Source organism: Triticum aestivum, chromosome 5B, assembly GCF_018294505.1.
Source record: "Triticum aestivum cultivar Chinese Spring chromosome 5B, IWGSC CS RefSeq v2.1, whole genome shotgun sequence".
NCBI lineage: Eukaryota > Viridiplantae > Streptophyta > Magnoliopsida > Poales > Poaceae > Triticum > Triticum aestivum.
In genome coordinates, this window is record NC_057807.1 from 419,455,257 (window position 1) to 419,466,960 (window position 11,704).

The following is an 11,704-nucleotide window of genomic DNA, read 5'->3' on the forward strand; positions in this document are numbered from 1 at the left end:
TGGTCCGAATTGGACTAGGAGGGGGGGCGGCGCCCCCCTCTTTCCTTCCCCTCCTCTCCCCCTTCCTTCCCCTCCTAGTAGGAGTAGGAAAGGAGGAGTCCTACTCCTACTAGGAGGAGGACTCCTCCTCCTGGCGCGCCCAACAAGGGCCGGCCGGCCTCCCCCCTCCCTCCTTTATATACGGGGGCAGGGGGCACCCCATAGACACACAAGTTGATCTACGGATCATTCCTTAGCCGTGTGCGGTGCCCCCCTCCACCATATTCCACCTCGGTCATATCGTCGCGGAGTTTAGGCGAAGCCCTGCGCCGGTAGAACATCATCATCGTCACCATGCCGTCGTGCTGACAGAACTCATCCCCAAAGCTTTGCTGGATCGGAGCCCGGGGATCGTCATCGAGCTGAACGTGTGCTGAACTCGGAGGTGCCGTACGTTCGGTGCTTGGATCGGTCGGATCGTGAAGACGTACGACTACATCAACCGCGTTGTCATAACGCTTCCGCTTACGGTCTACGAGCGTACGTGGACGAACACTCTCCCCTCTCGTTGCTATGCATCACCATGATCTTGCGTGTGCGTAGGAAATTTTTTGAAATTACTACGTTACCCAACAGTGGTATCAGAGCCAGGTTTTATGCGTTGATGTTATATGCACGAGTAGAACACAAGTGAGTTGTGGACGATACAAGTCATACTGCTTAACAGCATGTCATACTTTGGTTCGGCGGTATTGTGAGATGAAGCGGCCCGGACCGACATTACGCGTACGCTTACGCAAGACTGGTTTCACCGTTGCGAGCATTCGTGCTTAAAGGTGGCTGGCGGGTGGCTGTCTCTCTCACTTTAGCTGAATCGAGTGTGGCTACACCCGGTCCTTGCGAAGGTTAAAACAGCACCAACTTGACAAACTATCGTTGTGGTTTTTATGCGTAGGTAAGAACGGTTCTTGCTAAAAGCCCGTAGCAGCCACGTAAAATTTGCAACAACAAAGTAGAGGACGTCTAACTTGTTTTTGCAGGGCATGTTGTGATGTGATATGGTCAAGACGTGATGCTATATTTTATTGTATGAGATGATCATGTTTTGTAACCGAAGTTATCGGCAACTGGCAGGAGCCATATGGTTGTCGCTTTATTGTATGAAATGCAAATGCCCTGTAATTGCTTTACTTTATCACTAAGCGGTAGCGATAGTCGTAGAAGCAATAGTTGGCGAGACGACAATGATGCTACGATGAAGATCAAGGTGTCGCGCCGGTGACGATGGTGATCATGACGGTGCTTCGGAGATGGAGATCACAAGCACAAGATGATGATGGCCATATCATATCACTTATATTGATTGCATGTGATGTTTATCCTTTATGCATCTTATCTTGCTTTGATTGACGGTAGCATTTTAAGATGATCTCTCACTAAAATTATCAAGAAGTGTTCTCCCTGAGTATGCACCGTTGCCAAAGTTCGTCGTGCCCAGACACCACATGATGATCGGGTGTGATAAGCTCTACGTCCATCTACAACGGGTGCAAGCCAGTTTTGCACACGCAGAATACTCAGGTTAAACTTGACGAGCCTAGCATATGCAGATATGGCCTCGGAACACGGAGACCAAAAGGTCGAGCGTGAATTGTCACGACCGGTTTTCCAATAAAAATATTTATTGATAAACCAGTCTTTAGAGTCCAGTATGAGAGAAATCCTTCTCACTGGTAGACAATTTCTTGATACAATAAGCCAGTAGCATAAAATATATTACAGGGTTGAACTGCGGTCGCTCAACCAAATTATTACAAGTACGCCAATAATCATACATAATGGCGGACAGGACACAGTGGTGTGGAGACATACTACTGACTCAAGGATAGGCTGGTGGTGGAAAAACACGGCGGGAAGGGAAATACAAGACTCTAAGAATATCATTTCATCGAACGTCGGGGTGAGGCTCGATAAATTTATTTGGTAGCGGAAGCGGATATAAAACAGTGGCCAAATCCAGGGTCGCACGAGACTGACTGGGACTCCTCTAAGTGTCGGACTCGCTATCGAACTCTTCATCCATGAGATCGCCTTCGTCAGCATCTGGCCAAATCAACAAGCCAGTGAGTACTTTTGAAAGTACTCGCAAGACAGTTCGGACGTAAGATATAACAAATGCATGCATGGATGCAACATGATTAATTCCTTAATGCACAATAAATAAAATTGGCATAACGGGTAAGTAAAAAGGGAAACGGCGGTAGTCCGCCTGAAATCCCACAGAACATAAATAAAGACCGATTGGGTGTCTGAAGCGACGCCTCGAAAGGTGAACAAATAAAAATAAGGAAATGATGCCACAGTCGGGCATCTTAGCGACACCACATAAAGGGCTTTAAAAGAAATGCCACGGTCGGATGTCTGAGCGACATCGCAGAAAGGGCTTTAAAAGAAATGCCACAGTCGGACGTCTGAGCGACATCGCAGAAAGGGCTTTAAAAGAAAATGCCACAGTCGGACGTCTGAGCGACATCACAGAAAGGGCTTTAAATGAAATGCCACAGTCGGACGTCTGAGTGACATCGCAGAAAGGGCTTTAAATTCACCAGTAAACAATACTCATAATAAACATTCAATCCATGAGAATAAACGGGTTAGTCCATCCACGGGAATAATCATTCAACCGGACTTAGCGTTCATGCGATTCACCGGAGTCTCTGTCACCAAAGCTGACAATTGATTAGGATAAGATGGAACGAAACTTGACATGGAATAGATGATTTGGAGGAATATATGACTTTGCAGAGTTTGTACAAAATCTTTCCCACAGTCAACGGATTTCCGTAGTCACGAAGGACTAATTCCGTTTACGGTATTTCGGAAGAAAACACAGCTAACCGGTACACACCCATCCTACCTCTCGATGCTAGGAATCACCCTAGTCATCGTCCAAGAAAAACTTTTGAGACGGGGAGATCACAATCTCGAATAGCATGGGATCAAATTTATATACGCGCGCTCTAAGGGGTGCCCCCCTCTCGGTCCCAACCGGAAACACCCATGCCCCCTGACCGGATGACTGGCTTTAATCCAGGGCCATGGAACCATCATCACGGCCTCTCCTCTTTGGTGTGTACCATGCAAGCGGTTTGCAACTTACTAAACCATATTCCTGGCGCAAAACATGTGGTAGTACAAGGGAGGAGATGATAGGTACTGGACCGATATGGTTTGACACTGAAGTCACATGGTCTGGCGTACGACTGGCATGCTACAACACTGCCACCATACCCATCCTCATGCCAACACATGGACATTCATATTCACATTCATCCACGTATGGATCATCGAACTCACTCACCTTATTATCACATAAAATAACGTTCATCGGTATGCTCACCAACATGCCATGAAACTAACTAAATGCAAAACATGCCAAGACACTCATCATATCAAAAGTTCAAACATGCTTGCCTGGTTCAGAGTAGTCGGAGCCTAGCTCGGTGAGGTTCGCGGCTCCGTCACCTCCTTCGGTATCTACGGTTTAAAGAAAATATATGCGCTAACGTAAATACCAAGGAGTGCACAGAAGGTGAACCAAATATTTTTCAAATAAATCTGATAAAAAACTAGACAAAATTTTAAAGAGAACAGAAAAAGAATCAATCAAAAATACTTTTCTGATTAAAAGTTATAAGGGTTTTTGTCCAGGGACTTATCTGTAATGAAACAGAAGAATTCCAGGGGCTAGTTTATACAACAGAAAACGCTTCGGTAGCGATTACGCCAGCCCGAAGAGAAAACGCATTCTGCCCGAAGGCGCTTCCAGAAAACGATTCGAAGAGGGAGCAGAGAGGCTGACGGTGGGGTCCCACCCGTCAGGTTCAAAAGTTCAAACGGGGCGGCAGAGTTCGCCGGCGCCCGAGAGCCGCGGTGGTCGCCGGCGGCGATCCACGGCGAGGCAGAGAGATCGGAGGGTACCTCCGTGCTCAGGGCACCCTTCCGCGTCAGTTGATGGTGGTGGAGTCGGTCGGCGAGCACCACGTCGACGGCGAGCTTTGCTCTGGCGGACGGCGGCTCGGGTGGTCGAGGGGCTCGTCGGAGAGGGCTGCAAAGGTTAAATTGAAGAGGGGGTTATGCTCCTGGCAGCTAGAGAGGGTAACGACCGGGGTTTGAGCGCCGGAGATGGCCTCACCAGAACGAATCGGGCGGGAGGCCGAGGCGGGGCGAGGCGGCCGGAGCTAGGGGAGGAGACCTCCTCGAGGTCCCCCTAGTGGCCTGGCGGGGTGTTGGTGAGTAGTGGGGGTGCTGCGTGCACGAGAGTGAGCTCGGGACCCCTTTATATAGGCGGTCCGAGGCGGTTGCCGTGAACGAGGATCACCGGCGAGCGATTACGGTGGCGCAGTGCTCGGTCGGGGTGGTTAGGGGGTCGAGCGTCATCACGGAGGTTCAATGGGTCCGTTTTAGTGCTAAACTGGCCGGGGTTTGGGTGTTTGGGTCGAGCTCGACAGAACGGGGTGGCGCGGGCCCGTCGGCGGCAGAGAGCGCGCTCCGTGCGTGCTGCGCCACGGCGACGGTGCCGCATGCGTGCGCTGGCACGGAGAAGGCCACGCGGAGCCACCAGAGGATTTGGGCGGTGCCGAACGGCGTTGCGCCGCCGTTCTCCTCCCTGTCGGCCGTTACGGGGAGCCGGCCGCCGCAAGACACGCCGGCGCAGGCGGGCCAGGGTGCCACCGACGCCAGGGTCACGCCAAGGGCGCGTGTGAAGCTTCGGACAAGCAAGCGAGGCCGCGAGCAACGTGCCAAGTGCACTGTGGCCGCGTGACTGAAACTGACGAACTGAAGATGACACTGAAACTGAATTTCTGAACTTTGAACAGTAACAGTGCCCACAAGGTGTTCGACCGAATGAAATTGGCCTCTGGTGATTTTTCCTTGAGCTGATTTTTGGTGGAGTGGCTACTCATTGCTCAAATAGGCTGCCTGAATTTTGGTGGAATTTTTGGAGGAGTGTAGATATGAATTTCACCAAATTTGGCAAATCTGGTCCAAACTTGCAGAGACTGAATTTTGAAAATTTTGAAAAGAGGAGGAGTGGATCAAGATGGTTCTGGGTTGTGGGTTCAAAGGACAATCCAGGGGAATTGGTTTGAGGTCAAAACTCAAATGAAAAAGGGTACTTGCTTTGAAAATCCCTCAGGCTCCAAATAATTTTCAGAATTGAATTGAGGGGAAAAATAATTAGAATAAAAATCCAAAACCAGTTTGGATTAGTTGGGACAGAGAATTTAGGTTGATCACAAGGGGGAGGGGAGGTTTTGGAGGGGTTTTATCTCATGGGCAAAAAAAAATACAAAGCCAAGGGTGGCTTCAAAGGTAAGAAAATCCCAAATTTTCATAGAGCTTCACTTAAAAACAAAACAAACTAAAACTCCCAAAAAAAATCTTTAGAGGGAACTAACAGAGAAGAAGTTTGCAAAAGATCAACCACCAAAGTTTGAAAGAAATAAAATCCTGGCCAAGGCAAAAGGAGGTTTTTAAGAGGAAGGTTTTTCTGAAAAAGAAAAATTAAAAAGGTCTCTCCTCAAAACCATAAGGTTTTTGATAAAAACCAAATAAAATTTTTGGAGTGTCACAACACCTACCCCCTTAGGAAAAATCTCGTCCCCGAGATTTCAGCTGATCCTTAAATAAGTGTGGATGCTCTGTCCGAAGAAAATCCTCGCTTTCCCAAGTTGCTTCACTGTCGGTGTGATTGCTCCACTGGACTTTGAAAAACTTGATGGTTTTCTGTCGGGTCCTCCTTTCAGACTCCTCTAATATTCTTATGGGACGTTCTCGATACGTGAGGTCTGGCTGTATGTCAATGCTCTCATGAGATACTTGTTTCTCTGGGTTGCTTACGCACTTCCTTAATTGAGAGACGTGGAACACGTCGTGAATGTCGGACAAGTCTTTGGGTAAGTCTAGCTGGTAGGCTACAGTGCCTCTTCGTGCCACTATGCAAAATGGTCCAATGAATCTTGGTGCTAATTTTCCTTTAATCTTAAACCGTTGCAATCCTCTCATCGGGGATACTCTCAAGTATACAAATTCACCGGGTTCGAAGCTGACCCTACGATGTTTCTGATCATAATAACTTTTCTGTCGACTTTGAGCGGTCTTAAGTCGGTCCCTGATTAGCTTGACTTTTTCCTTGGCTTCTCTGAGCATATCTGGTCCGAAGATGCGGCTGTCTCCGGTCTCTGACCAATTTAACGGGGTACGACATCTCCTTCCGTATAGGGCTTCGAAAGGAGCCATTTGCAGGCTGGCCTGGTAACTGTTGTTGTATGCGAACTCGGCATATGGCAGGCTGTCCTCCCAACTGGTTCCATAGGTGAGGACACATGCTCTCAGCATGTCTTCTAAAACCTGGTTTACACGTTTTGTTTGTCCATCAGTCTGTGGATGGTATGCGGTACTGAAGGCTAGTTGGGTTCCCAGAGCCTGTTGTAATTGCTCCCAAAATCTTGAGACGAACTGAGTGCCTCTGTCGGAAATTATAGTCTTCGGGACACCGTGCAGACAGACTATGCGGGAAAGATAAATCCTGGCAAGCCTCTGAGTGGTGTAGGTTGTCTTCACTGGAATAAAGTGTGCTACTTTGGTCAACCTGTCAGTGATGACCCATATGGCATCATTCCCGTGTCGTGATCGAGGTAATCCGACAATAAAATCCATCCATATTTCATCCCATTTCCACTCAGGTATTTTGTTAGGTTGCAGTAGTCCGGCTGGTCTCTGATGTTCAGCTTTTATGCGTTGACATGAGTCGCAACATGCAATAAAAGCGGCTATGTCCCTCTTCATACCGTGCCACCAAAATCTTTCCTGAATATCCTTATACATTTTGGTTCCTCCAGGGTGGATCGAATATGGAGTGGTGTGTGCTTCAGTTAAAACTTGCTGTTTAAGGTCTTTTATGTTTGGCACGCATAGCCTTTCTCCGTACCATAATATTCCTTCATTGTCTATGACGAATTCCGAGGCCTTGCCCATACTCAACTTCCTTTTAATTCCTTCAATGCTGGGGTGACCGGATTGAGCCTCTTTAATTTTCTCCACAAGGTGTGGTTGTATTTCTAAGTTTGATATGGTGCCTTCTGCTACCATTATCAAGTTGAGCTTGACAAATTCTTGATGGAATTCGGGCCTCAAGCTGTGCAGATAGTTCCCGTCGGAGCTGGGGTTCCGACTCAGGGCATCAGCCACTATGTTTGCTTTCCCTGGATGGTAATGGAAACCAACATCGTAATCCTTTACCAATTCTAACCAGCGGCGTTGCCGTAAATTTAGTTCTGGCTGCGTAAAAATGTATTTGAGGCTTTTGTGATCCGTATATATCTCACATCGATTCCCAAGTAGAAAATGCCTCCATTCCTTGAGTGCATGAATAACTGCTGCCATTTCTAAATCATGAGTGGGATAATTTTCCTCGTGTTTGCGAAGTTGCCTTGAAGCGTAGGCGACAACCTTGCCTTCTTGCATCAACACGCATCCGAGGCCCTTTCTGGATGCGTCACAAAATACTTCAAAATTTTTGTGTATATCGGGTACAATTAATACTGGTGCTGTTGTTAATTTCCGCTTTAGCTCTTGGAAACTTTTCTCGCAGGCTTCTGTCCATTCAAACTTCTTATCTTTCTTGAGTAACTGTGTCATAGGCTTGGATATGGTGGAAAATCCTTCAATAAATCTACGGTAATATCCTGCCATTCCCAAGACACTTCGTATGTCTGTTATGCTGGCTGGTGACTTCCAGTCAAGTATGGCCTTGACTTTCTCTGGGTCCACGGCTATACCGTCTTGAGTCAGCACGTGGCCTAGAAAACCTACTTGCCTTAGCCAAAATTCGCACTTGCTGAACTTGGCATACAATTGGTGTTTCCTTAGCTCTCCTAGTACAATCCTGAGATGTTCTGCGTGCTCTTCTGGTGTTTTGGAGTACACCAGAATATCGTCGATGAATACTACGACGAATTTGTCCATAAACTTCATAAATACTTTGTTCATGAGGTGAACAAAATATGCCGGGGCGTTAGTTAATCCAAATGGCATCACTGTGAACTCGTACAGTCCATATCTGGAGGTGAAGGCTGTTTTGGGGATATCTTCCTTTCGTACCTTCAATTGATGGTATCCTGACCTTAAGTCAATTTTTGAGAATACCTTGGCCTGAGCAATTTGATCAAACAAATCGTTTATCCTTGGCATCGGGTATTTGTTTTTGACTGTGACCATGTTAAGTGCTCGATAGTCGATACACAATCTCAGCGTTCCATCCTTCTTCTTGGCAAATAAAATTGGTGATCCCCAAGGTGAGGAGCTGGCCCGAATGTATCCTTTATCCAGTAATTCCTTTATTTGCTTCTTCAATTCGATCAACTCGGATGGTGCCATTCTGTATGGTTTCTTGTATATGGGAGTGGTTCCTGGTGCTAGCTCAATGCGGAATTCTATTTCTCGATCTGGTGGCATGCCTGGCAGCTCTTCAGGGAATACATCTGGAAATTCACACACTACTGGAACCTTGTTTAGCTCAGAAACGTCCACCTTATTTAATCTCGGTTGCCGGGGTCTTTTTCCTTCCTTGGCTGATACTCTTATTGTCTTCCCTTGGTGGTGTGTGAGAATCACGGTCCTGTTGAAACAGTCGATAAAACCTTTATTGGTGGTTAGCAATCCATCCCTAGGATGACATCCAGTCCTTTATTTTCCAATACAATAAGATTTGCGTAAAACTCCAATCCTTCAAACTCAATGACCACATTCTGACAGTAATTCTGAGAAACTTGCTGAATCCCGGGGGACTTGATTATTATGGACTTCTCCAAAGGAAGCATCGAAAAATTATTTTGCAAAGCAAAACTTTTCGAGATGAAAGAGTGAGAAGCTCCAGAATCAAACAAAACCATTGCAGGTATTGTGTTGACAGGAAACGTACCGAGTACGATATCCGGAGCATTTTGTGCCTCCTCTTTGGTTACGTGGTTCAGATGACCCTTCCTGTGGTTATTGTTGGGATTGAAATTGTTTCGTTTGGGCGCTGAATTATTGCCGCCGTTGTTCGGCTTTGGGGTTGAGTTCCTTGGCTTGGGGCACTGTTTGGCATAATGCCCTTCTTCTCCACAAGCGTAACAAGTAACGCCGGGGCGATAGGTGAATTCCTTGTCCCTTGCATGAAAATTCTTGATTGGGCGTGAGACATTGGATGAGAATTTGGGTGTCCCACCCTTTTTAAAATCTATCTTGCTTCGGTGATTGCGAGTGTGATTAGTCTGGTCCCTTTTTCGCTTGCGGATATCTTCCAGACTGCGTCTCTCATTTTCCAGAGTAATGGCCTTGTCCACCAGCGTTTTAAAATCAGGAAAAGTGTGCACGACCAGTTGGCATTTAAGTGCGGGTGCCAGACCGTCAAGGAATTTTTCCATCTTCTTGATTTCAATCATACGCTCCTCATTGGCGTAGCGGGATAATAGGGTAAATTGACTGTTGTAATCTGACACTGTCATGTTCCTTTGTTTGAGGTCATCGAATTCTCTCTTCTTGATTTTCATAATGCTCTTAGGAATATGTGCACCACGGAAACCTTCCTTGAAATCATCCCAGGTTATGTCATTTTTGTTGGGATGCATGTGCAGAAAATTCTCCCACCACGATGCGGCTGCTCCTGTGAGATAGTGTGGAGCATATAGTACTTTCTCGAGATCTGAACACTTTGCAATAATTAGTTTCCTCTCCATATCTCGAAGCCAGTCCTCGGCTTCAAGAGGCTTGTCAGTGTGAGAAAATGTTTGAGGACGTGTCTTCTGTAGCTCAGATAACTTGGAATGTTGCTGATACTGTCCATGATGATTCCCCATGTTGATGACTTGGTTCATCATCTCGCGATGTTGTTGCTGACTCTGTTCATAAAGGCGGCACATTTGTGAAAGTGCCGATTCACTGCCTTGTTGGCTTGACTGTCCCTGAGTGAACTCATTGTTGGGTTGAGTATCATGAATTTCCTCTGGTGGAGTTGGCATGGAACGTGTCCAAGGACGAGACATTTTTCACTCTGGGAAAAGATATTTTTTTGTAAAACTCTTAAGAAAAGCGGAAAGAGTCGCAAAAATAAAACCATAAATGCATAAAGCTGGCAGATATTATTAAGTACCCAAGCTTACTTAAGAAAAAAAAAACAAATCGACTTGCGCACGGAGAAGGACTGCTCATTACATATCTTACACGCGGGCGGTAATTATACAGTACATCACTCAGGTTATGCGTACATAATCCTGACATGTTATTAAGGCTAGTGCACTTCTCCAGATCCTACATGATGCGCAAACAGGCTACTTCTCACAGCCTATGCACATATCTTACAAAGCGGTACAATACATGGCAGCTGAGCGTACTCAGGCAGAGATGTTGACAACCTCCTTTGCCCTGCCGAGGGCGAGGCGTAGCGAGGTTGGGGACTCGACTTCCTCCTCGCTAATGGGCTCCATACGTGTAGTGTTGCGCAGAGCGGGTGGAGCGGTTGCCAGGGGCGGAGCAACACGTACAGGAGTGGGCGCGAAGGTTGGTGTAGTGCGCGCTGGAGTGGGTGCAATGACTTGGTTAAATTCTTCGGTAGAAGGCAGGCGACGAGTAGGCGTAAAAGATGCTGATGACGAGACAAAAGTCAGTGGCGGTGCGATGGGTAGGAGCTCCCTCCTGTTGGCAGCACAGTCGTGGACTGAGTCCATGCGGGTAGCTACGAAGTCGTCCACCAGGTTGTCGAAGGCTGCCTCCAGGGCCCGGAGATACTCAATGAGCATCTCAAAAGCCTCGTCTCGTTCTCCTCTGGGGCAGGAGTATGCGTAGTGACAGGTGTAAGGCACATGGCACGGAAGATAACGGTAACGACGAGCCTTCATCACAGGAAGGACATCCCTGAGACGAGCTATCGCCTCACGGGCTGCCATCTGCATAGCATGCCTCTCCGTAGGCATGGCTCTTCCCACAAACCGGAAGCGGCGTAACTCACCACGCTCTCCCCTGAACTGCACCGCGGCCTGGTGCATGGTCAGACTGTCGTTGACTCGGTGTTGGTAGAGTGTGAAGACTGGGCGCACAGATGGCCCCATCGCGACCTGAACGATGGAAGAAAGAAGCTTGACGAACCCATCGGGCACGTTGGCGAAGGTCTGAGACTCGCAGCTGATGTCGGCCATCTACAAAAGTAGGCAAAATTCTGCAGGGTCAGATCATAAATTTATGTTGACTGACAGAAAATGACTACAATTGCAAAATCATAAAATAGCCCTGTCATGCTAATAACTAATTAGCGATCGCACCTAGCGGCTTCCTACAGTCAGCCTGGCTCTGGTACCAAGCTTGTCACGACCGGTTTTCCAATAAAAATATTTATTGATAAACCAGTCTTTAGAGTCCAGTATGAGAGAAATCCTTCTCACTGGTAGACAATTTCTTGATACAATAAGCCAGTAGCATAAAATATATTACAGGGTTGAACTGCGGTCGCTCAACCAAATTATTACAAGTACGCCAATAATCATACATAATGGCGGACAGGACACAGTGGTGTGGAGACATACTACTGACTCAAGGATAGGCTGGTGGTGGAAAAACACGGCGGGAAGGGAAATACAAGACTCTAAGAATATTATTTCATCGAACGTCGGGGTGAGGCTCGATA